This window comes from Capra hircus, chromosome 5 (genome assembly GCF_001704415.2).
Source record: "Capra hircus breed San Clemente chromosome 5, ASM170441v1, whole genome shotgun sequence".
NCBI lineage: Eukaryota > Metazoa > Chordata > Mammalia > Artiodactyla > Bovidae > Capra > Capra hircus.
Genome location: NC_030812.1, coordinates 100966854 through 100989907, shown reverse-complemented (window position 1 = coordinate 100989907; position 23054 = coordinate 100966854). Strand labels below are relative to the sequence as shown.

The 23054-nt window shown below is 39.8% G+C and overlaps 1 pseudogene; it reads right to left on the bottom strand.

Moving 5' to 3' along the window:
* LOC108636118 overlaps nt 1-23054 on the bottom strand; it is a 72830-nt pseudogene that overhangs the window by 27531 nt on the left and 22245 nt on the right.

Sequence of the window (23054 nt, the reverse complement as noted above, 5' to 3'; positions counted from 1 at the left end):
ACTGAGTCAGGGACGCTATCCAACCATCTCAACCTCTGTCATGCCCTTCTCCTCCTGCTTTCAATCTTTCCCAGCATAAAGGTCTTTTCTAATGAGCCAGCTCTTTGAATCAGGTGGCCAAGTATTGGAGCTTTAGCTTTAGCATCTGTCCTTCTAATGAATAATCAGGAGTGATTTCCTTTAGGATTGATGGGTTTGATCTCCTTGCAGTCCAGGGACTCTCAAGAGATTTCTCCAACACAGAGCTCAAAAGCATCAATTCTTCATCATTCAGCCTTGCTTATGGTCCAACTCTCACATTCATACATGACTACTGGAAAAACCGTGGCTTTGACTATATGGACCTTCATTGACAAAGTAATGTCTCTGCTTTTTAATATGCTGTCTAGGTTGGTCATAGCTTTTCTTGCAAGGAGCAAGTGTCTTTTAATTTCGTGGCTACAGTCATCATCTGCAGTAATTTTTGGAGCCAAGAAAATAAACTCTACTGCTGGTTCCATTGTTTTTCCCATCTATTTGCCATAAAGTGATGGGACCAAATGTGATGTATGGCAAAACCATAATCTTCATTTTTTAAATGTTGAGTTTTAAGCCGGCTTTTTCACTCTCCTCTGTCACCTTCATCAAGACGCTCTTTAGTTCTCTTCACATTCTGCCATAAATGTGGTGTCATCTGCACATCTGAGGTTATTGATATTTCTCCTGGAAATCTTGATTCCAGCTTGTGCTTCACCCAGCCTGTCATTTCTCATGACGTACTCTGCATATAAGTTAAATAAGCAGGGTGACAATATATGGCCTTGGTGCACTCCTTTCCCAGTTTGGAACCAGTCCATTGTTCCATATCCTGTGGTCACTGCTGAGTTTTCCATATTTGCTGGCATATTGAATGCAGCATTTTCACAGCATCATGTTTTAGGATTTGAAATAGCTCAGCTAGAATTCCATCTAGCTTTGTTGGTATTGATGCTTCCTAAAGCCATTTGACTTTGTACTCCAAGATGTCTAGCTCAAGTGAGTAATTATCTGAGTTATTAAGATTATCTGGATCATTAAGATTTTTTGTGTAGTTCTTTCTGTGTATTCTTGCCACTCTTCTTAATATCTCTTCCCTGTTAGGTCCATACTCTTTCTGTCCTATATTGTGCCCATCTTTGCAGGAAATGTTCCCTTGGTAGCTCTAATTTTCTTGAAGAGATCTCTAGTCTTTCCCATTCCTGTTGTTTTCCTCTATTTCTTTGCATTCTTCACTTAGCATGGCTTTCTTATCTCTCCTTTAATATACCTTGGACCTCTGCATTCAGATGGGTATATCTTTCCTTTTCTCCTTTGCCTTTTCACTTCTATTCTTTTCTTCAGCTATTTGTAAGGCCTCCTGAGACAGCCATTTTGCCTTTTTGCATTTCTTTTACTTGGGGATGGTTTTGATCACCACCTCCTGTACAACGTCATGAACTTCTGTCCATAGTCCTTCAGGCACTCTATCAGATCTAATCTCTTGAATCTATTTGTTGAACGGGGGGATGATTTGAGAGAATACCATTAAAACATATACATTACCTTATGCAAAACAGATAGACATTGAGAGTCTGATGTATAATGCAGGGCTCCCAAAGCTAGGTGATCTGTGACAATCTGGAAGGGATGGGGGGGGGGAGCAGGAGGAAGGTGGGAGGAGGGTACAGGATGGAGGGGACAAATGGATGCATATGGCCGATCTATACTGATGTATGCCAAAAACCGTCACAATACTATAAAGTATTATCCTCCAATTATAATAAATAAATTTTTAAAAGAGAAATTACATTTTAAAGCCAGTTTTCCCTTCAACCTCTGCTCTTGGGGACACTTCACTCCAGGAGCATCCTAAGTACCAGTAGCCCTTCCCTCTCTTACCTGAGCAGATCACAGAGGCCATGTTGCCATGAGAACAGTCAGGACCACCCAGAGCAGTCACAGGGCAACTCCAAAGGAAGGACTCAGCCCCTGAGCAGTGAAATTGGACTGTTGAAGATCTGATCACCTTCTTCCACCAAGTGTGGTCCTCTGGGGTGGAGATGGCGACTCCACAGCCGAGCTGACGACAGACAACATTGGCATTGGCCAGACTCCAGTGGGAGGCACAGAGCACTCTCCATCGTCCAGAAATGTTCATCTCCACCTGCCCCTCACACTGAGAGGAGCCGTTTGTCATGAGCCAGACTTCTGAGTATGCTGGATACGAGATAACAGAATTTCAGAAACATCTCATGATTTCTCACCTGAACAGGAGTATGCAAGGAGGTTAGTCCTGACCTACATCTCACCTGAACAGACAAGCCTGAACAGCTCCACTGTGGTGACAAGATCCCCCTGGACAGGGCAGTCTGGGACAGGACCAGAGCTTAGGCTCCTCCCCCTCACACCTGAACTCTTCAGCCCAGACCTGGCCATCTGACTCTCTGAAGGCACATGTCCCAGACAGACACACTTTGCCTGCCCCTCAGCTCTGCACAGATGACTTGGGGCAGTGGGGAGTGCGAAGCGTCCCGTCAGACACCGGGATCCAGGCTTCTCCAGAATACACTTCTACTCGCCCTGAGCAGGGTCCATCCTTTCCAACCAGATGCACAAATCCTGAGAGGAACAAATAAATAAACCCACTGCATGTTCATGATCCTGGCTTGGCAACTGGAAACATGTCACAGGCAATGGTGTGAAAGCTTTTATTTTCCAGGACTGAGGCATGAAGAGACAATTTGACAGTGTCAGAATTGCATTTTCATGAGTGAGTTTCAGAAGAGAAATCCAGAAGGCATTTGCAGAGTCAGTTTGGAATGGCTGAATTCCAAAAAACTTATATTTTGATGTTGGTTAGGATGTGAATTCCTCATTTAAGGGCCTGGAAACTATAGGGACCAAGGAAACTGCTCTGCAATGGGGCATCGGACTTGGGTGCAGAACTGAACTAACCCAGAGTGAAATAGTTCCTTGGGATTCAAGAGGTTAGAGAACTAAGATCCAGACAAGGTTAGAAGGCCATCCTGAAATTTCTGGGGCTAAAAGTCCAGCCAGATTTTTCTCAGAAGTCCAATATTCAAGTCACTGATACAAGGGAAATCAATTGAGAAATCTGAGTGCAAGTAAGTCTATAAACAAACTTATGGCTCATGGAAGGATATTATAACAAGTCTAATTTTTATGAGTCTCATATATTTCTCATAATCTCTGATGGTGAAAAATTCCAAGAATTTCTTAGCCAACTTGAATTATAAAAAGAAATTGTCCACAGATGAGTTTGAATATGAAGAAAGGCCAGAGTCATAGGAGAAAGGGTTGGTCCTAGCCATCTATCAAGAAAGCCTAGGATTTGCCAATGAACCTGGGAGAGAATGAGTTCTCAGTGGGACTATCCAAGATGACTAACTGTGTTGATTACTTCATATTACTGGTTTTCTTCCAACACATGAGAATCTTAGCAGATGCTATGGAGTGAAGGCAATTTAATGTGTTTAAATTCTATCTATATGCTAAATGGAGCTTCCCAGGTGGCACTAGTGGTAAAGAACCCTGCCTGCCAATGCATAAGTTCAATCCCTGGGAGGAGGGCATAGCAACCCACTCCAGTATTCTGTCCTGGAGAATCCCACGGATGAGGGAGCCTGATGGGCTACAGTTCACAGAGTCGCAAAGAGTCAGGCATGACTGAAGAGACCTAGCATGCGCTCATATGCCAACTGCAAACTACTTCCTATTTCTTGAGAAACAGTCATCATGCTGTTTAAAAAAAAGAGAGGAGGAGAAGAAGAGAAGACAGAGCAAACAGCCACACATAATTTACAGATTTCTAGCCTTACAAAAGCCTCAATATGGATGAAAGGAAGGATTTGGGGAAAATATCTGTCCAGCAAGTTTTTAACACATTTTACCCCTGTGCCCCTTGCATCTGCAACCTAACCTGATTCCCTTTCCCATTTCTCCCACTGCAGACAGAGAAAACAATCCTAAGAGCTACAAACGGATGGAAAAGAGACTCTGAAAGGGAAGAACTTCTGTAGGAGTGGAGTGTGGCTGGGATGAGGGGCAGGTTAAACCTGGGAGTGGATGGGTCTGAAACTGAAAGAGGGAGACTAAGGGAAGAGACTCACGACATGATTTGACCTTCAGGGACCATATTTTGGATAGAGGAAAGGTAACCTAATGAAAAAAAATAAAACTCTCACTATAAAGAACAATTTTTAAATACATTTGCCTGATTTCTGACTGTGCTTATAATTATTTAGGTACACAGGTGGAATCCTTTCTGGTAAAGGACTCTGATTTCATAAGTATGAGAACATTGAAGGTTTCAGAAATAATATTTCAACAGAATAAAAATCTGCTGTAGAGAACAGGAGAGAACAGAAAATACACTATAGAAATTAATGAATCGAAGGACCAGCTTGACCACTTATCCAAGAGGGAATGGCGAGAGCCAGGATGATCTGTTAGCCTTTTGTTACTTACCCACGTTCAACTCCCCAGTCCAGGTTAGGACATCTGGTGTGGTCTGGCTGGGAGTTTGGTCATAGGATACACATTCTAATTAAAACATTTTTTACTTAACAGGATTGTTAGTTTCTATATCAATCCCATGAGGTTACAAATTTAAAAAGAACAAGAAAGAAATATTTCTTGTACGCTGTTTCATATACCAAGATACATGCTAAACACTCAAATATATGCTGAATAATCAATAAAGTCTTATACACATCAGGATAGATACTTCTGAGACATATTATTATTTCTTTTTTATTTTCTACTTGATTTTAAATTTTATATGAAAGGATATGTGTGTGAAAATTGTAAAAATATTTGTGCAATAGGAGGCTGGTGTGAGTGGATAAATGTATTAAATATAATAAAAGATACATCTTTGTCTGATCTCTTGCTGTACAGACCTCCTGTATCCTTGGACACACGTAGCATCCTCCACACCACGCCTGGACCCGCAGTGATGCTCAGAGAACCCCATAAGGCCTTTGACATCTCCCATTGCCCTTCTTTTTCCTCTTAGCTACTATAAGTCTCCTCCTCCTTCTTCAAAAATTACAGGTGCCCTCTTACTCCTATTCCTATCAAACAAGCCCCCAAACACAATTCTCTTATATCACTGAAGACATTAGGTATAAAATATAATTTCTTACCATAAAACGTAGAAATTGATATTTTATTGCCTATATCTTTGACTTGTCCAGTATGTGGCTAAGTGTTCCTCCAAAATTTTGGTTTATACAGAGGTTTTAAAGGAAAAAAAAAGAACAGACAATCCTTTCTAGTAACAATGAAAGGAGAACCCAGACTCAGAACATTTCATCCAACAACTCTATTGTCCTACCAGTCAAAGAGCTATGAACGTAAAGCTAAATTTTCAAAGGGGACTTGCAATTTGGCACAAATCCATAAGTTCCTCTCTGATTTGTTTGATGATGTCTCCTGTGCCTCCACTCCTACTAACCTAGCACAAAAAAGTGTCTCACACCATATATTCAGAAAGGACTCCATCCTGGAAGGTACATCCTCATTCTAGCCTTTTCCTCCCATGGGCTCACTGTGCAAAGCAGGTGCATGTGGTGATTTGCAAATGTTTAACTCTTCCAAAAGTAAATTATATAAAAAATGAATATCAATTTTTATTGGGATATAGATTAAGCTATATCAGGTAAGATCACTGGAGAATAAATAGCAGAGACTTGTAAGAGGAAAGTAGCAATAAATGAAGCCCATCAGGAAATCAGTCCTGAATATTCATTGGAAGGGACTGATGCTGAAGCTGAAGCTCCAATACTTTGGCCACCTGATGTGAAGAACTGGCTCCTTTGAAAAGACCCTGATTTTAGGAAAGATTGAATGCAGGAGAAGAAGGGGAAGACAGAGGATGAGATGGTTGAATGGCATCACCGACTCAGATAGACATGAGTTTGGAGTAAGCTTCGGCAGTTGGTGATGGAGAGGGAAGCCTGGCATGCTGCAGTCCATGGGGTAGCGAAGAGTCGGACACCACTGAGCGACTGAACTGAACTGATCACTCAGAGATACTTTATGCCTTCAAGGAGGATATCTCAGACATCTCTAGCTTACACATCTATTGCTCTGGTGATCAGACACCAGCTTCCTTGGAGCTTTCTGTCCTTTCAGTCCGTGGGCAACTTCACTGATCATACCTGAGCAGATAACTCCTTGCATCCTCGTCATGACTGCAGTGTTGCCACCAGCCCCGGGAAGGGCACTGCCACACGTGGGACTCCATTCTTCCACAATACACGTGGTCCAGCCAGATGGGTCCTGATCCCGCCCCAAAGGGAGCAGACTCCACGGCACTGAGGGCTTCTCCACAGCCCAGCTGCCTGCACACCACACTGGGCATCGTCCAGGTCCCAGCTGTCATCACAGATGGTGCCCCAGGAGCCCTGGTCAAGGATCTCCACTTCTCCTGGCGACAGGGCCCGGCCCTGATCCACCAGGCGGAGCTGTCTGCTGTCTGAGGAGAGAGAAATGCGACAATGGGGTGCTGATCAGCAGATGAGAAAGATCTTCTGTCCTGTGGGACCCTCACCCCGAGCTAGTTGAGGAGCTCTCCTCAGAAGCTGATGCTGCGGAGTCATTGCCCTGTGGAACATTTGGATCTGGTTTCTTTATAGAAGTGATAAGAGCAGAACAAGGATGAAAATGGACAAAAACAGGCAAATATTACTTTACTAAGTAGTCTGAGACAGATGGTGTTACAAGGTCCTATCAGAGTTAACATTCTGATTTGTAGAGCTCTGCAAAGAATCTGAGAAAGATTTACAGGAAATGTTGGTCTCTCTACCCTGAGCAGGTTAAATGAGTTCAGAGTCTCAGGATTAGGCTGGTAGCTGGACGTATTCTTTATAAGCTACACACTCTTGGTCATTGACTTTAGAGTCAGGCAGTGGCCTCATCAGAAGCCTCGCGGAGCAGCCATGAATCCTCTATCATTAAAATCGTTCTCCTTGGTGTAGTTCATGAGAACTGAAAAACAAATGGTCTGTGAGACACCATGGTTTACCGCCAGCATAGTCCACTTATGATTCTAAGCTTTCAAACTCCAGATCTGGATACTTAGTTTCAAAAAATATAATCTCTTTGAGTAGATTAAACAACCCTGCATGAGAGATGATGTCAGAAGACATTGAATGACATTGGCCAGACTCTACTGGGAATCACAGAATGTAGCTTCTTCTCCCAATGCATTCTCTCCTTGGACTTTGTGTCAGGAATTGCTATTATCTAAAATTTGGAGTTGTTTGTTCTCTAGGGGAAAATATGTGTTTCTAACTCACAGAGGAAAAAATATGTTACATTCCTGTTTTGAAAGCCTTTGAACAAGCAATATTGACAGACACACTGCATTATTCTCTCCTTTGATACATAACCAGTCATGGAAAGAAAGGTTAAATGATGTCTATCACTGTTGTAGTTTAAGTAAGCGATAAAGTAGAGAATAAAACCTCAAATTCTGTACTTCCATGAAGAATGGAAGAGAAAGCAGGCCAATGGTGTTGTTAGACACAACTTCAAATGCCTGGAAATTTTCTTTAAGTAAAGGTATCATTGGAAAAGACTCTGATGCTGGGAGGGATTGGGGCAGGAGGAGAAGGGGACGAGAGAGGATGAGATGTCTGGATGGCATCACCGACTCGATGGATGTGAGTCTGAGTGAACTCTGGAAGTTGGTGATGAGCAGGGAGGCCTGGCTTGCTGGCATTTCATGGGGTCACAAAGTGTCGGATACGACTGAGCGACTGAACTGAACTGGAGGGTATCAGACAATTGTGGACGCAACATGGACTAAATATGCTAAAATTCTAAAGAGTGGAGATTGTGTAGTATATTTCAATGTTAGCCAAGGATCTACAGCTTCTTTTTCTCTGGAGGAATTTCCCAATTTTGGTGCCTGGGTTAATGGCTCAGAATCCAGGGCTCAGAGCAACAGAGGACTCCTATTTGGACAGAGAAGCCAGCATAATTTGGGGTTACCTGGTGGTAAGACAGAGTTGGAGACCTGAAAGCCTCTCTCACACAGCAGACTCTTCCCTCGAAATGTGTGCTCATTACACAGCCATGAAGCTGGCAGGGAGCCAGAGATCCATGCCAACAGTCTGGGAGAGCAGAGCGGCGACTCCTGCCCTCTCTTGGGCGCTGAGCTACCAGAGTATCCCGGTTCTCAACCTGAAATCTCTGAAGGCCCAACATGGACAGAGAGGTAAGAGGAGGATTGAGTGCTACCAAAACCTCGACCTAGACTTGTTACAGCTCAGTTCTCAGTTGTATTTGTATATTTGAGTGATCTTCGACCCTTCTACTTGCTTAACAAAACAGAATATGAATCCTCTCAAGGGTTAGAAAATGTATCTGGAGGATCATTTTTTCAATGCCGAAGGCATGGGATGACATGACATATTAACAAAGTGGAAAAAAGAAAATAAGAGAAGGCAGAGACTCACATGATAGAGGTGCTGGAGTTAGCAGATACAGATTTTAACCATGATCAATTTATTGAGGAAAAAAGAGGAAATGAGAGAATAAATGGGTGAAAAGATGAAAAACATTAACAACTAATTATAACTATAGAAAGTCAAGGGACAGTTACCAACCGAAAATAAAATGTCTAGAGAGTTGAATTAATAAGTTTAGAAGAATTTTAGAGAGAACTCTGCACAGAATTACTGACTTAGAGGAGTCCTAGAGATGAGAGATGAGAAGAAGGAGGAGTTACAGGAGGAGAAGAGAAGCTCAGACAGAGAGACAGAGCAGCAGAAGTAACACTTGAAGATACAATAACTGAGAATTTTTAAAAAATGGATGGATGGGCATGAAAACTCCCACACCTAGTAAAGCTGCTGAAAATCAAAGGAAAAAGGAAAATTTGGAATAATAACAGATCTGTTTAATACAAAAGAAGAGGGAGAAAGAGAGGAAAAAAGAACATAAAGCACATGGGTCAATTAAAAGGAAATGATAGATACGAGCCCCAAAATACCAGTAACTGCAGTTACAGTAAATTGATTAGATACTTCAAATTAGAGCCCATCTTGATGAAACCACAAAATCCATGTAAATGCCACCATGAAGATATTCAGCTTATATATGAGGGTAAAGAATGGTTGAAAGTAAAATGATGGAAAAAATGTACATACTTTGTGAATCCTAATTGTAAGAAAACTGGAATGGCTATATAAATGTCACAGAAAGTAGACTTCAAAGCAAGATGTGCTAATTGAGTTAAAGAGGGTATTTTGATGATTATAACAGGATGCACCCTTAATGAAGATATTATAGATATTAAAATCCAAGAAAATGTCAAAACATTGCTTTGAAATATAGAATAATACTTGACAGAAAAAAGAACAGAAGTAGACAAAATCATAATCAAAATAGGGGGACTTTAACATCCATTTTTCAATAGCATGCAGACCAAGTATGCAAAAAAGAATGAAGAATATAGCAGATGTAAACAACACAGTTAGCCAAATAACATATATAGAGCAATACGCCAACAATGAAAGAATTTGTTATTTACATTATTGTTAATTCACTGGAAACTTCCATTTTTAAATGATCACCAGTTCATCTCAGTTTAGTCGCTCAGTCGTGTCTGACTCTACAGCTCCATTGACTACAGCATGCCAGGCCTCGCTGTCCACCACCAACTCCCAGAGTTTACTCAAACTCATGTCCATCGAGTCAGTGATGCCATCCAACCATTTCATCCTCTGTTGTTCCCTTCTCCTCCCACCTTCAAACTTTCCCAGCATCAGAGTCTTTTCAAATGAGTTACTTCTTCACATCAGGTGGCCAAAGTATTGGAATTTCAGTTTCAGCATCAGTCCTTCCAATGAATATTCAGGACTGATTTCCTTTAGAATGGACTAGTTGGATCTCCTTGCTGTCCAAGGGACTCTCAAGAGTCTTCTCCAACACCATAGTTCAAAAGCATCAATTATTTGGTGCTCAGCTTTCTTTATAATCCAACTCACATCCATACATAACTACTGGAAAAACCATAGCCTTGACTAGATGGACCTTTGTAGGCAAAGTAATGTCTCTGCTTTTTAATATGCTGTCTAGGTTGTTCATAGCTTTTCTTCCAAGGAGTAAGCATCTTTTAATTTCATGGCTACGGTCACTATCTGCAGTGATTTTGGAGCTCCCGAAACTAAAGTCTGTCACTGTTTCCACTGTTTCCCCATCTATTTGCCATGAAGTGATGGGACGGGATGTCATGATCTTAGTTTTCTGAATATTGAGCTTTTTCACTCTCCTTCACTTTCATCAAGAGGCTTTTTAGTTCTTCACTTTCTGCCATAAGGGTGGTGTCATCTGCATATCTGAGGTTATTGATATTTCTCCCAGCAATCTTGATTCCAGCTTGTGCTTCATTCAACCCAGAATTTCTCATGATGTACTCTGCATATAAGTTAAATAAGCAGGGTGACAATATACAGCCTTGACATACTCCTTTCCCTATTTGGAACCAGTCTGTTGTTTCATGTCAGTTCTAACTACTGCTTCCTGACCTGCATACAGATTTCTCAAGAGGTAGGTCAGGTGGTCTGGCGTTCCCATCTCTTGAAGAATTTTCCACAGTTTGTTGTGATCCACACAGTCAAAGGTTTGGCATAGTCAATAAAGCAGAAGTAGATGTTTTGATGATCACATGATAGAACAAAACCTTCAGAGAATTGAATTTATACAGAGTATTTACTTTGACCAGAGTGAAATTAAGTTAAGTATTAATAAGAAAATATACTTAGCCATCCCTACTGAGACAACTATGAAATATTCTTCCAAAGAATTCCTGGGTTGGAAATAACTTTCAAACTTGAAAATATTGTGAAATAACGGTAATAAAGGTATTCTGTAACTAAATTCTTCCAATGCAACTAAAGTAGTGTCTAAGGGAAATTTATACCCTAGATTTAGAAAAGAGGAAAGACAGAAAACGAAAAAATGTAAGCTTTCATTTAAGAAGCTAGGAGAAGTAAAGCCTAAAGGATGTACAAGATTGGAATTAATAAAGAAAAAAATGAAATTATTCTAATAAAGAAAGTAAGCATAAGACAAAGATAATAGAGGAAAGCTGTTCAAACATGGCTCACTGAAAATTGATCAACACCGAGCAATACTAATCAAGAGCAGAGAGAAAAACTCAACAATACCAAAATGAAAAGGCAAATCACTGTAAATTATACAGATTTTTTGGTCATAGTTTTGAGATGCAATATACACATTTAATGTGGATAAATATCCAGAAGAGTTCCAGTTTCTCCATAACCTTGCCAATACTTGTCTTTTTTAAAATTATAGCCATTTTGACAGGTGTCAGATGACATCTCATTGCGGTTTTCATTTACATTTCTCTGATGATTAGAGATGTCAGTATATTTTCATATACCTCTTAGCTATCCATATGTCTTCTTTGGAGAAATGGCTAGACCCTGACCAATTTTTTAAGTCAGTTTATTAGACCTTTTGTTGTTGTTGCTTTTGTTTTCCTCTTGAGCTGTAGGATTCTTATTTATTTTGGAAATTAATCCCTTATATGACTTGCTGTAAGGTGCCTTTTCACTCTACTGTTGTTTCGTTTACTGTCATGCTGGTGTTCAATCATTCAGTTGTGTGCAACTCATTGTGACCCCATGGAGTATAGCCTGCCAGGCTCCTCTGTCCATGAGATTTCCCAGGAAAGAATACTGGAGTGAGTTGCCATTTCCTTCTCCAGGGGATCTTCCTGACCCAGGGGTTGAATCCATGTCTTCTGTGTCTCCTCCACTGCCAGGTGAACTCTTTACAACTGAGCCATCTGGGATATTCTCACTTTTCTATTTTTACCTATTTTTTTTTGGTGTCATATCCATGAGATCATGAAATAATATATTTTATTTGAAATTATAAGTAAAAATACCACATATCTAAAATGTAATTCCTAACTGATGACAATATTACACCATCATGCACAGTAAAATAAATTTATATGCAGTAAGGTTTTAAATATTATTTAGTGGAATTATAAAATCATTTGTAGAAAATAAACTTGATTAAAAGTTATTATGAGATGAAGAATGGCATTTGAAACATTGCATTAAAGGCATAGTCAAAAAACTAAAACGCTATAAATTTCATCACATAGCCTCCCATACACATATACAAACCTACATACACAAAATCATACACAAGAGATGGGGAAATATTTCCAAATAATGTAAGAAAAGGGGCAAATGATGTTAGTTTATAGAGTTCCTAAAAATAAATAAGAAAATTTGTAAAATATTATAGAGAAAAAATTAAAGATAGAGAAAGATATCGAAACACCTATAAATATTTACTTATCAATCACTCTGCACATTCAATAATGAATACAAACACAGCCGTCTATAAAGGAACACACACACACTAACGCACCCCTGAATGAAGGAAAGACCTTGCATACTTTAATTACCCTGTGTTTCTTCTATCGGGACAGTGCTTGCACATTGTATGCACTCATTCAACAAGTATGGATGGAGAACATTTTCTAAATACCATGATAAGAGCTTGTTAAATATTTATTAAATAAATGAGCAGATGAATACAGTTCAGTGAAATATATTTTCTTTAAATCAATGCTAATCAACAAAATAGTGAAGCAAAATTAAATTAATGATAATTGTTTATGAAAATAAGGTATATTAAAGATAATTAGTCCATAAACACAGAATAAATTTATATTACAATTTCACTTACATAATTTTTAATATAAATTTATTTATTTTAATTGGAGGCTAATTACTTTACAATATTGTATTGGTTTTGCCATACATCAACATGAATTCGCCATGGGTTTTAATGGAAAATTGTTAAATAGACTCTAAACTACTCTCATCTATTATTCAACATAACATATGCACAAGAGAATATTTCTGTAGTAAGAAGAAACTCTTTAAGGGAATATACAGATTTACCAAGTAGACTTCAGAAAAAGACAAATAGCTACTGAGTAAAGCAAAACCTTCCTTGCTATTCTTTGGAACTCTGAATTCAAATGGGTATACCTTTCCTTTTCTCCTTTGCTTTTTGCTTCTCTTCTTTTCACAACTATTTGTAAGGCCTCTTCGACAGCCTTTTGCTTTTTTGCATTTGTTTTTCTTGGGGATGGTCTTGCTCCCTGTCTCCTGTACAATGTCATGAACCTCCGTCCATAGTTCATCAGGCACTCTGTCTATCAGATCTAGTCCCTTAAATCTATTTCTCACTTCCACTGTATAATTGTAAGGAATTTGATTTAGGTCATACCTGAATGGTCTAGTGGTTTTCCCTACTTTCTTCAATTTAAGTCTGAATTTGGCAATAAGGAGTTCATAATCTGAGCCACAGTCAGCTCCTGGTCTTGTTTTTGCTGACCGTATAGAGCTTCTCCATCTTTGGTTGCAAATAATATATAATCAATCTGATTTCGGTGTTGACCATCTGGTGATGTCCATGTATAGCGTCCTTTCTTGTGTTGCTGGAAGAGGGTGTTTGCTATGACCAGTGCATTCTCTTGGCAAAATTCTGTTAGCCTTTGCCCTGCCTTCATTTCTTACTCCAAGGCCAAATTTGCCTGTTACTCCAGGTGTTTCTTGACTTCCTACTTTTGCACTCCACTCCCCTATAATGAAAGGGACATCTTTTGGGGGTGTTAGTTCTAGAAGGTCTCGTAGGTCTTCATAGAAGCTTTCATAGAAGCTTCATAGCTTCAGCTTCAGCTTCTTCAGCATTACTGGTTCGGGCATGCTGCTACTTCTGTTAAGTTGCTTCAGTCGTGTCCGACTCTGTGTGACTCCATAGACGGCAGCCCACCAGGCTCCCCTGTCCCTGGGATTCTCAAGGCAAGTATACTGGAGTGGGTTGCCATTTCCTTCTCCAATGCATGAAAGTGAAAAGTGAAAGTGAAGTTGCTCAGACATCTCCAACTCCCAGCTACCCCATGGACTGCAGCCTACCAGGCTCCTCCATCCATGGGATTTTCCAGACAAGAGTACTGGAGTGGGTTGTCATTGCATAGACTTGGAATACTGTGATATTGAATGGTTTGCCTTGGACATGAACAAAGATCATTCTGTCATTTTTGAGATTGCATCCAAGTACTGCATTTTGGACTCTTGTTTGCTATGATGGCTACTTCATTTCTTCGAAAGGATTCTTGCCCACAGTACTAGATATAATGGTCATCTGAGTTAAGTTCACCCATTCCAGTCCATTTTAGTTCACTGATTCCTAAAATGTCTATGTTCACTTTTGCCATCTCTTGTTTGACCACTTGCAATTTGCCTTGATTTGTGGACCTAACATTCCAGGTTCCTATGCAATATTGTTCTTCACAGCATTGGACTTTGCTTCTATCCCCAGTCACATCCACAGCTGAGTGTTGTCTTTGCTTTGACTCCATCTCTTCATCCTTTCTGGAGTTATTGCTCCACTGATCTCCAGTAGCAATTTGGGCACCTACCAAATTGGGGAGTTCATCTTTCAGTGTCCTATCTTTTTGCCTTTTCATACTGTTCATGGGGTTCTCAAGGCAGGAATACTGAAGTGGTTTACCATTCCCTTCTCCAGTGAACCACATTTTGTCAGGATTCTCCACCATGACCTGTCCATCTTGGGTGGCCATATTGGCATGGCTCATAGTTTCACTGAGTTAGGCAAGGCGTGGTCCATATGATCAGATTGGTCAGTTTTCTATAATTGTGGTTTTCAGTTTGTCTGCCCTCTGATGGAAGAGGATACAAACCTTATGGAAGCTCCCTGAAGGGAGAGAATAGCAAGGAAAGATAAGAAAGACTTCCTCAGTGATCAGTGCAAAGAAATAGAGGAAACCAATAGAATGGAAAAGACTAGAAGTCTCTTCAAGAAAATTAGAGATAAAGGGACTATTTCATGCAAAGATGGGCTCAGTAAAGGACAGAAATGGTATGGACCTAACAGAAGTAGAAGGTATTAAGAAGAGATGGCAAGAATACACAGAAGAACTATACAAAAAAGATCTTCATGACCCAGATAATCACGATGGTATGATCACTCACCTAGAGTAAGACATCCTGGAATGCGAAGTCAAGTGGGCCTTAGAAAGCATACTATGAACAAAGCTAGAGGAAGTGATGGAATTTCAGTTGAGCTATTTCAAATCCTAAAAGATGATGCTGTGAAAGTGCTACATTCAATATGCCAGCAAATTTGGAAAACTCAGCAGTGGTGACAGGACTGGAAAGAGTCAGTTTTCATTCCAATCCCAAAGAAAGGCAATGTCTAAAAATGTTTAAACTACCACACAGTTGCACTCATCTCACACACTAGCAAAGTAATGCTGAAAGTTCTCCAAGCTAAGCTTCAACAATACATGAACTGTGAACTTCCAGATGTTCAAGCCAGTTTTAGAAAAGGCAGAGGAACCAGAGATCAAATTGCCAACATCTGCTGGATCACTGAAAAAGCAAGAGGCTTCCAGAAACACATCTGTTTCGGTTTTATTGACTATACCAAAGCCTTTGACTGTGTGGATCACAACAAACTGTGGAAAATTCTTCAAGAGAAGGGAATACCAGACCACCTGACCTGCCTCTTGAGAAACCTATATGCAGGTCAGGAAGCAACAGTTAGAACTGGACATGGAACAACAGACTAGTTCCTAATAGGGAAAGAAATACATCAAGGCTATATATTGTCACCCTGATTATTTCACTTATCTGCAGAGTACATCATGAGAAATGCTGGGCTGGATGACGCACAAGCTGGTACCAAGATTGCCAGGAGAAACAGCAATAACCTCAGATATGCAGATGACCCCACACTTATGGCATAAAGTGAAGAAGAACAAAAGAGCCTCTTGATGAAAGTGAAAGAGGAGAGTGAAAAAGTTGGCTTAAAGCTCAACATTCAGAAAACAAAGATCATGGCATCTGGTCCCATCACTTTATGGCAAATAAATGGGGAAACAATGGAAACAGTGACAGACTTTATTTTGGGGGGCTCCAAAATCACTGCAGATGGTGACTGCAGCCGTGAAATTAAAAGATGCTTACTCCTTGGAAGGAAAGTTATGACCAACCTAGATAGCATATTCAAAAGCAGAGACATTACTTTGCCGACTAAGGTCCATCTAGTCAAGGCTATGGTTTTTCCAGTAGTCATGTATGGATGTGAGAGTTGGACTATAAAGATAGCTGAGCACCAAAGAATTGATGCTTTTGAACTGTAGTGTTGGAGAAGGTTCTTGAGAGTCCCTTGGACTGCAAGCAGTTCAAACCAGTCCATCCTAAAGGAAATCAGTCCTAAATATTCATTGGAAGGACTGATGCTGAAGCTAAAACTCCAATACTTTGGTCACCTGACGTGAAGAAGTGACTCATTGGTAAAGACCCTGATGTTGGGAAAGATTGAAAGGGGGAGGGTAAGGGGATGACAGAGGATGAGATAACTGAATGGCATCACCGACTCAATGGACATGAGTTTGAGCAAACCCTGGGAGCTGGTGATGGACAGGGAGGCCTGGTGTGCTGCAGTCCATGGGGTCACAAGGAGTCAGACACGACTGAGTGACTAAACTGAACTGAGAGTAAAACTGCAATAGACTCAAATAGATATACTGAGAAGGCTAAGTAATCAGAGGAAACAGAAATTACAAACAAAACACCAAGAAAAAGGCACAAAAGCCTGAAAGAAATATACATAATTGTAAAATGTACCTGTTAAAAAATATCAGAATTAATGTATTCTTTCCACATCATCCTATCAAACCTCCTACCCAATCTATACAGAGATCCTCTGAGAAAGTGATGGCAAGATCTCTGTGAGGTGGTTACTCACTTTCAGGGTCAGAGACTTAACCACCTCCCACTTCCTGGTGCTTTACTGTAAGAAAAATATCATCAATAAAAGATTTAATAGTTTAATGATTCTTTAGCCTTCAAGTGGAAAAGACAAAGAGATGAGGCAAGAGAGGCAAGGAGTGGTGAATATATGTTTTTGAAATATCTGTCACCACATTCTCTCTGCTGTGTGAAATATCTATCACCACAGTCTCTCAGGCAATACCCAGCATATCATTCATGATATATCTGGATGGGGTGTGTGTGTTTGTGTATGTAGGAAAGAGAGAGAGAGAGAAATGGTGCAGGGAATAAGCACTTTGGTTTGAACATCTGTCACCCCCCAACATTTATTTAGTGCATTCAGTACTTGCTGTCGAAATCCCACCTCCCAGTGCAATGGTATTAAGTGGTGGAACCTTCTCAGCCTCTTCCAAAAGCAGAAGAAAGGAACACTGCCAGGCTCATTTTATGAGGCCAACATTGTTCTGATATCAAAACCAGACAGGAAATATCTCTGATAAACAGAGGGACAAAAATCCACAACAAAATATTAAAAAAACATAATTCAATAATGCATCCAAAGGATCATGCATGATGATCAAGTGAGATTTGTTCCAAAGGATGCAAGGATGGTTCAATATTCACAGATTAATCAATGTGATACACCAAGTAAACAAAATCAAAATCAAAATCAAAAAAACATTTGAAAACATTAACATCCATTTCTGATTAAAAACCTCTATAAAGTAGATACAGAGGGATTATACCTCAACATAGTAAAGACCATATGACAAGCTCACAGCTAGCCTCATACTCAACAGTAAAAAGCTGAATATTTTTTCTCTGAGATCAGATGCAAGACAAAGATGCTTAATCACCACTTTTATTCAACATGGTTTTGGTATTCCTAGTCAAAAACAATCAGGCAAGGAAAAAAAAAATAAGGACGCACAAATCTGAAAGGAAAAGACAAAGCTGATGCTATTTGGAGATTTCATAATATTATATATAAAATCCCTAAAGCCCCACCAAAATCTGTTAGAACTAATACCCTCAGTGAAGTCGCAAGATACAAACTTCATATACGAAAAATCAGTTGCATTTCTATACACTAATAACAAATTGCCATAAGGAAAAATTAAGAAAACAATTCTATTTACAGTTGAACAAAGAAACGATGAATTATTAGGAACAAATTTAACCAAAGAGGTGATAGTCCTGTACCCTGAAACTCTAAGACACTAATGAAAGATAGTGGATTTTGTTATCAAAATTCCAAACGAAATTTCCACAGACATGGAACAAACAACCCTAAAATTTGTATGGAACCACAAAGGACCTTGAATAGCCAAAGCAATCTTGAGAAAGGAAAACAATATTGGAGGTGCCATGTTTCCTGATTTAAAACTATATTTCAAAGCTGTATTAAGCAAAACAGTATAGTGTTGGTATAAAAATGGGTGCAGAGATCAACAGAATAGAATAGAGAGCCCAGAAATAAACCCAAATACCTACAGTTAATTCATTTTTGACAGAGGAACTAGGAACATGCAATGCGGAAAGGACAGTCTCCTCAATAAATGGTGTTGGGAAAAGTGGACACCTACATGCAAAAAATAAAACTGAACCACTCTCTTATACCATTCACAGAAATTAATTCAAAATGGATCAAAGACTTAATCATAAGTCCTGCAGCCATATAAATCCTGGAAGAAAAAGTCATAAACAGTTTTGGTGGGGACTTTTTGGATTTGATGCCAAAAGTAAAGGTAACAAGAGCAAAACTAACTAAGTGGGACGACATAAAACTAAAACTTCTGTGCAACAAAGGACACCATCAGCAAAATGAAGAACTTACGGGGCAGTCCAGGCGTCGGGACTCAGTGCTTTCACTGCCGTGGCCCAGATTAAAATCTGTTTGAGGAACTAAGATCCAGTAGGGCATGCAGGTTGGTAAATATATAAATAAAGGGCAAAGATATTGTGGCGGAAAAAAAATTTTTTTAATGGAAAGACAATCTATAGTAGAGAAAATATTTGCTAAATATATTTCTGATATGGGTTAATATGTGGAATACATAAAGGACTCATACACCTCAATAGCAAAAGAATACAGTCTCATTTAAAAATGGGCAGAGGACCAGAATAGACATTTTTTCAAAGAAAGCATACAGTTTTTCATGAAAAAGTACATGAAAAGATATGCAATCATCAGGAAAATGCAAATAAAAACCACAATGAGATATCACCTCATAGATTTGTTTTTATCAAAAAGACAAGAAATAATGAGAATTTTTGAGAATGTGGCGAGAAGAGAAAGCTTGTGCACAGTTGGGGGAAAGATAAGTTGGTGCAGCCACCATGGAAAACAGTATTAAGGTTCCTCAGTAGAAACTCAAACCTAAAAATAAAACTGCCATGCGAGTTAGTAATTTCACTTTGGGGTATTTATCTGATGAAAATAAAAACAATAACTTAAAAAGATATGTGCAACCGATGTTCATTGGCAGAATTATTTAAAGTAGCCAAACATTGTTAAGCCTTTTTTGATGGATGAATGGATAAACAAAATTTGCTATGTACATATATCCAGCCATAAAAAAGAAGAAAATCTTGCCATTTGCAACATGGATGGAACTTGAGGGCATTAGTGCTAAATGAACTAAATCAAATGGAGAAAGAAAAATACCATTTAATCTTATTTACATGTGGGTTATTAAAAAAAAAAAAAAAACACTCCAAAACAGAAGAATGAGTTCAGGAATGCAAAGAGCAGTTTGGTGGTTTCCAGAGGGTCAATGTGGTCAAAATGGGATGGGTGAAGGTAGCCAAAAGATACAAACTTCCAGGTCTAAAATTACTGTCATGAGGATGTAATGTACAGCGTGGTGACTACAGTTAACCCTGTATTTTATACTTGAGAGTAGGTAGGAAAATACATCTTAAAGTTTTCATCATAAGAAAAAAAATTGTTTAACTACATGTTGTGATGGATATTACCATAGCTGTGGTGATTATTTACCAATATGTACAAATACATAAATACTATGTTGTACACTTAAGACTAGTACAATGTTACAAGAATTACATCTCAAAAATTTTAACAATCAAGGTTAGAATACGTGAATTAAATTAGTTCCATCCTTACCTCATTTAGGTTTCTCTGGTGGCTCAAACGGTAAAGAATCTGACTGCAATGTGGAAGACAGATTTTGATACCTGGGGTCAGGATGATCCCCTGGAGAACAGAATGGCAACCCATTCCAGTATTCTTGCCTGGAGAATTCCATGGACAGAGGAACTTGGCAGGCTATACAGTCCACGGATTTGCAAATGGTCAGACACGACTGAGTGACTAACATTTTTACTTAATGTCATTTTTGTGGACCCAAATTAAACTTAGACTACTAAAATATCACTTAGGATTTTAAAATACCAAATCTCACTGCATCCTGCAGGGTTGGGACAGACACACAGAAACAGACAGTAAGTCACCTGCACACGAGATATAGGCTTCCTCCTTGGGAGAGCGTGAAGTGTAATTCCAAGGGTCAGAAGGACACTGCCAGAGACAGGTGTCAGTTTTCCGACAGCGGATTCCATCCACCCACCGAGGTCTAGAACCTTCCCTGAGGCCAACAGAAGGGTTGAGGGTTCCACTGTCCCCACAGCCAAGCTGTCTGCAGATCACGGACACAGTGATGTCTTCCATGGGGCTGCGGCAGACACTGCCCCAGGTCCCATTTGTAGAAAACTTCCAGCCACCCAGCACACTGCTGGTCCTCGCTCACCATCCTGAGGGCCAGAACTCTAAGGTTGAAAGGGAGGAGACAGGACACAGTAAATCTTTGCTGGATGCTCTAGGTTTTCCTTCTTCTAGAAATGGTGAACATTCATCTCTGAATGTTCAAGAGATACCCACTAGATGACAAGACTGACATCGCCTCCCTTTTAACTGACTTTGTCCATTTGTGTCTGTCTTTCTATTTCTAGCACAATGGTGTAGTGGATTTGAATTGAGAGGAAGACCAAACTTCGTGGGTGCTAGTGAGGGAGGGAAGCTGAATCCTGCTTCCTGACAAAATCTTCAAAGAGTATGTCAAAGGGATGTGATGTGGATACTGGGCGATAGGCAGAATAATTAAACCCAGAATGTCCACATCCCAATCTCTGCAACTTGTGAATCTGTTACCATATCGGACAAGAGGGATTTACAAATGTGACTAAGGTAAGGACCGTGGGATGATGAGTTTAAGCTAGAATACTGTATTAACAATGTGAGCCTCATCCTTAGACCCACTGTCTTTACAAGTAGAAATACTTTTCTTAGCTCTGGTTAGAGAGAGAGATGTGACTCCGGATAATGGTTGAAGACAGGTGGCATTGCTGATCTGAAAATGGATGAAGGGGGCTATGAACCAAAGAATGTAGGCAGTTTCTAGAAGCTTGAAAAGACAAGAAACAGATTCGCCCCTAAAGCCGCAAAAGTGATGCAGCACTGCTAAAGCTGACCCCAGCCCAGTGAGATCCGTGCTGCACATCTAAGCTACAGAAGTAAGGCAGTAAACAGACATTGTTTTAAACCACTAGTTGGTATGTTGTTACCTAAGCAAATGGAAACTAGTACTGTGGGTTTAAATCTTTTGTATGTAACTGGAGAGACAGCCCTGCTTTCAAGAAAAACTGTGAGAAAAGGCTCTGCCAGGAAACACTGCTGAAAAGAAAGCACCAGAACCTCAGCTGCTGCAGGAGGCAGTGAAAGCACCTCGTCTTCACGTCTGCTGGAAAGACAGGCTCCATGGGAGGAAGCCTCCTTCTCTCGTCCTTTCAGCATCTGTGTGAATGTGTGAGTTGGCCTGGATCTTGATCTCCTTGAACTCCCCTCCTGCTATCCTTGTATTTTCATCCCCTCACCATTTTGCACTTCAGTACTGTAGTCCCTGGTGGTTAGGACAATAATCAAGACTCTGTCTGCAATGTATGAGTCCCAGGTTTGACCCTTGGGTGAGGAAGATCCCTGCAGAAAGAAATGGCAACCCAGTATTCTTGGCTGGAAAATTCAATGGACAGAGGACCCTGCTGGGTTACAGTCGATGGGACTGCAAAAAGTAGGACAGGACTGAAGCAACTCAGCACACTTGCACCACAGTCCTTCTCAATTTGTATAGCCCCTCATTGAAATCTCCTCCTTATTTCTAACAAGCTTCTCTACATTCTTCTTGGGTCATTGTTTCTACTCTAGATTTCTCCTAAACATGGTACCTCACTTCCAACAATCCACTACTGAGGCTGAAATTTCTCTTCCATACCTGACTCCTAAGTGTTCAATTTTGACCAAGATAATGAAAAGACATGCTATTCTAATATTATCTTGCTACATCACCACCACTTTGACTTATCTTCACATCATTAAAACATGTCTGAAAATACAGAAAAGACAGAACAGAGGGAGGAAACTAGTGACAGAAAGAGAAATAGAAGGAACATGGAACCATTGATAAAAATGTGAGAGCCTAAGTTAGAGCAATGGTAGTCAGGGATACAAACCACAGTCAGGGTTTAAATATCAGAGCACTCTCCACTTCTCTACTTTTAAGTGTACCTTAACTGGAATTAATATCAAGACATCAGTATTCCTAGGATGGTAACATTGGGAGTTCTAATTTCACATCAAGTTCCAACATCACACACTCCATTTTCATTCAGATGCTGATTTATCAAAATAAGGTAGAGACACCTGTAGTGTTTCCACAAATTTATCTGCAGTTGGAACCATGATTAGGACATTGTGACGATTGGGAAGTTTACTTGAGATGCCAGAAAACAGTTTGTTTAAAACAAAAGCTTCTAACTAAAATTCAAATGCACCTTGAAAATAATTATTTTTAATGAGAATGATAAAGAGAATGGAAGGAAACATTTTGAAGAGATGAATAGATTTATGACATAAGTGCTGTAACAGTTTCACAAATGCATTCTTATCAAGCAGTCTTGTATGTCAGTCAGACCTCAGTAAAGTACTTTTTAAAAAAGGAAAAGAATTGTTTCCTTAAGGGCCTCAACTAGAATCATCAAAAATGCTGAAGATGAGATTAGAAAAGAAAACTTTTCCAAAGATCTTTCTGGACATAACAACCAATAGCTGATTGGCTGTGGTGTTAAGGGCCTACTGCAGATGACCTCAGG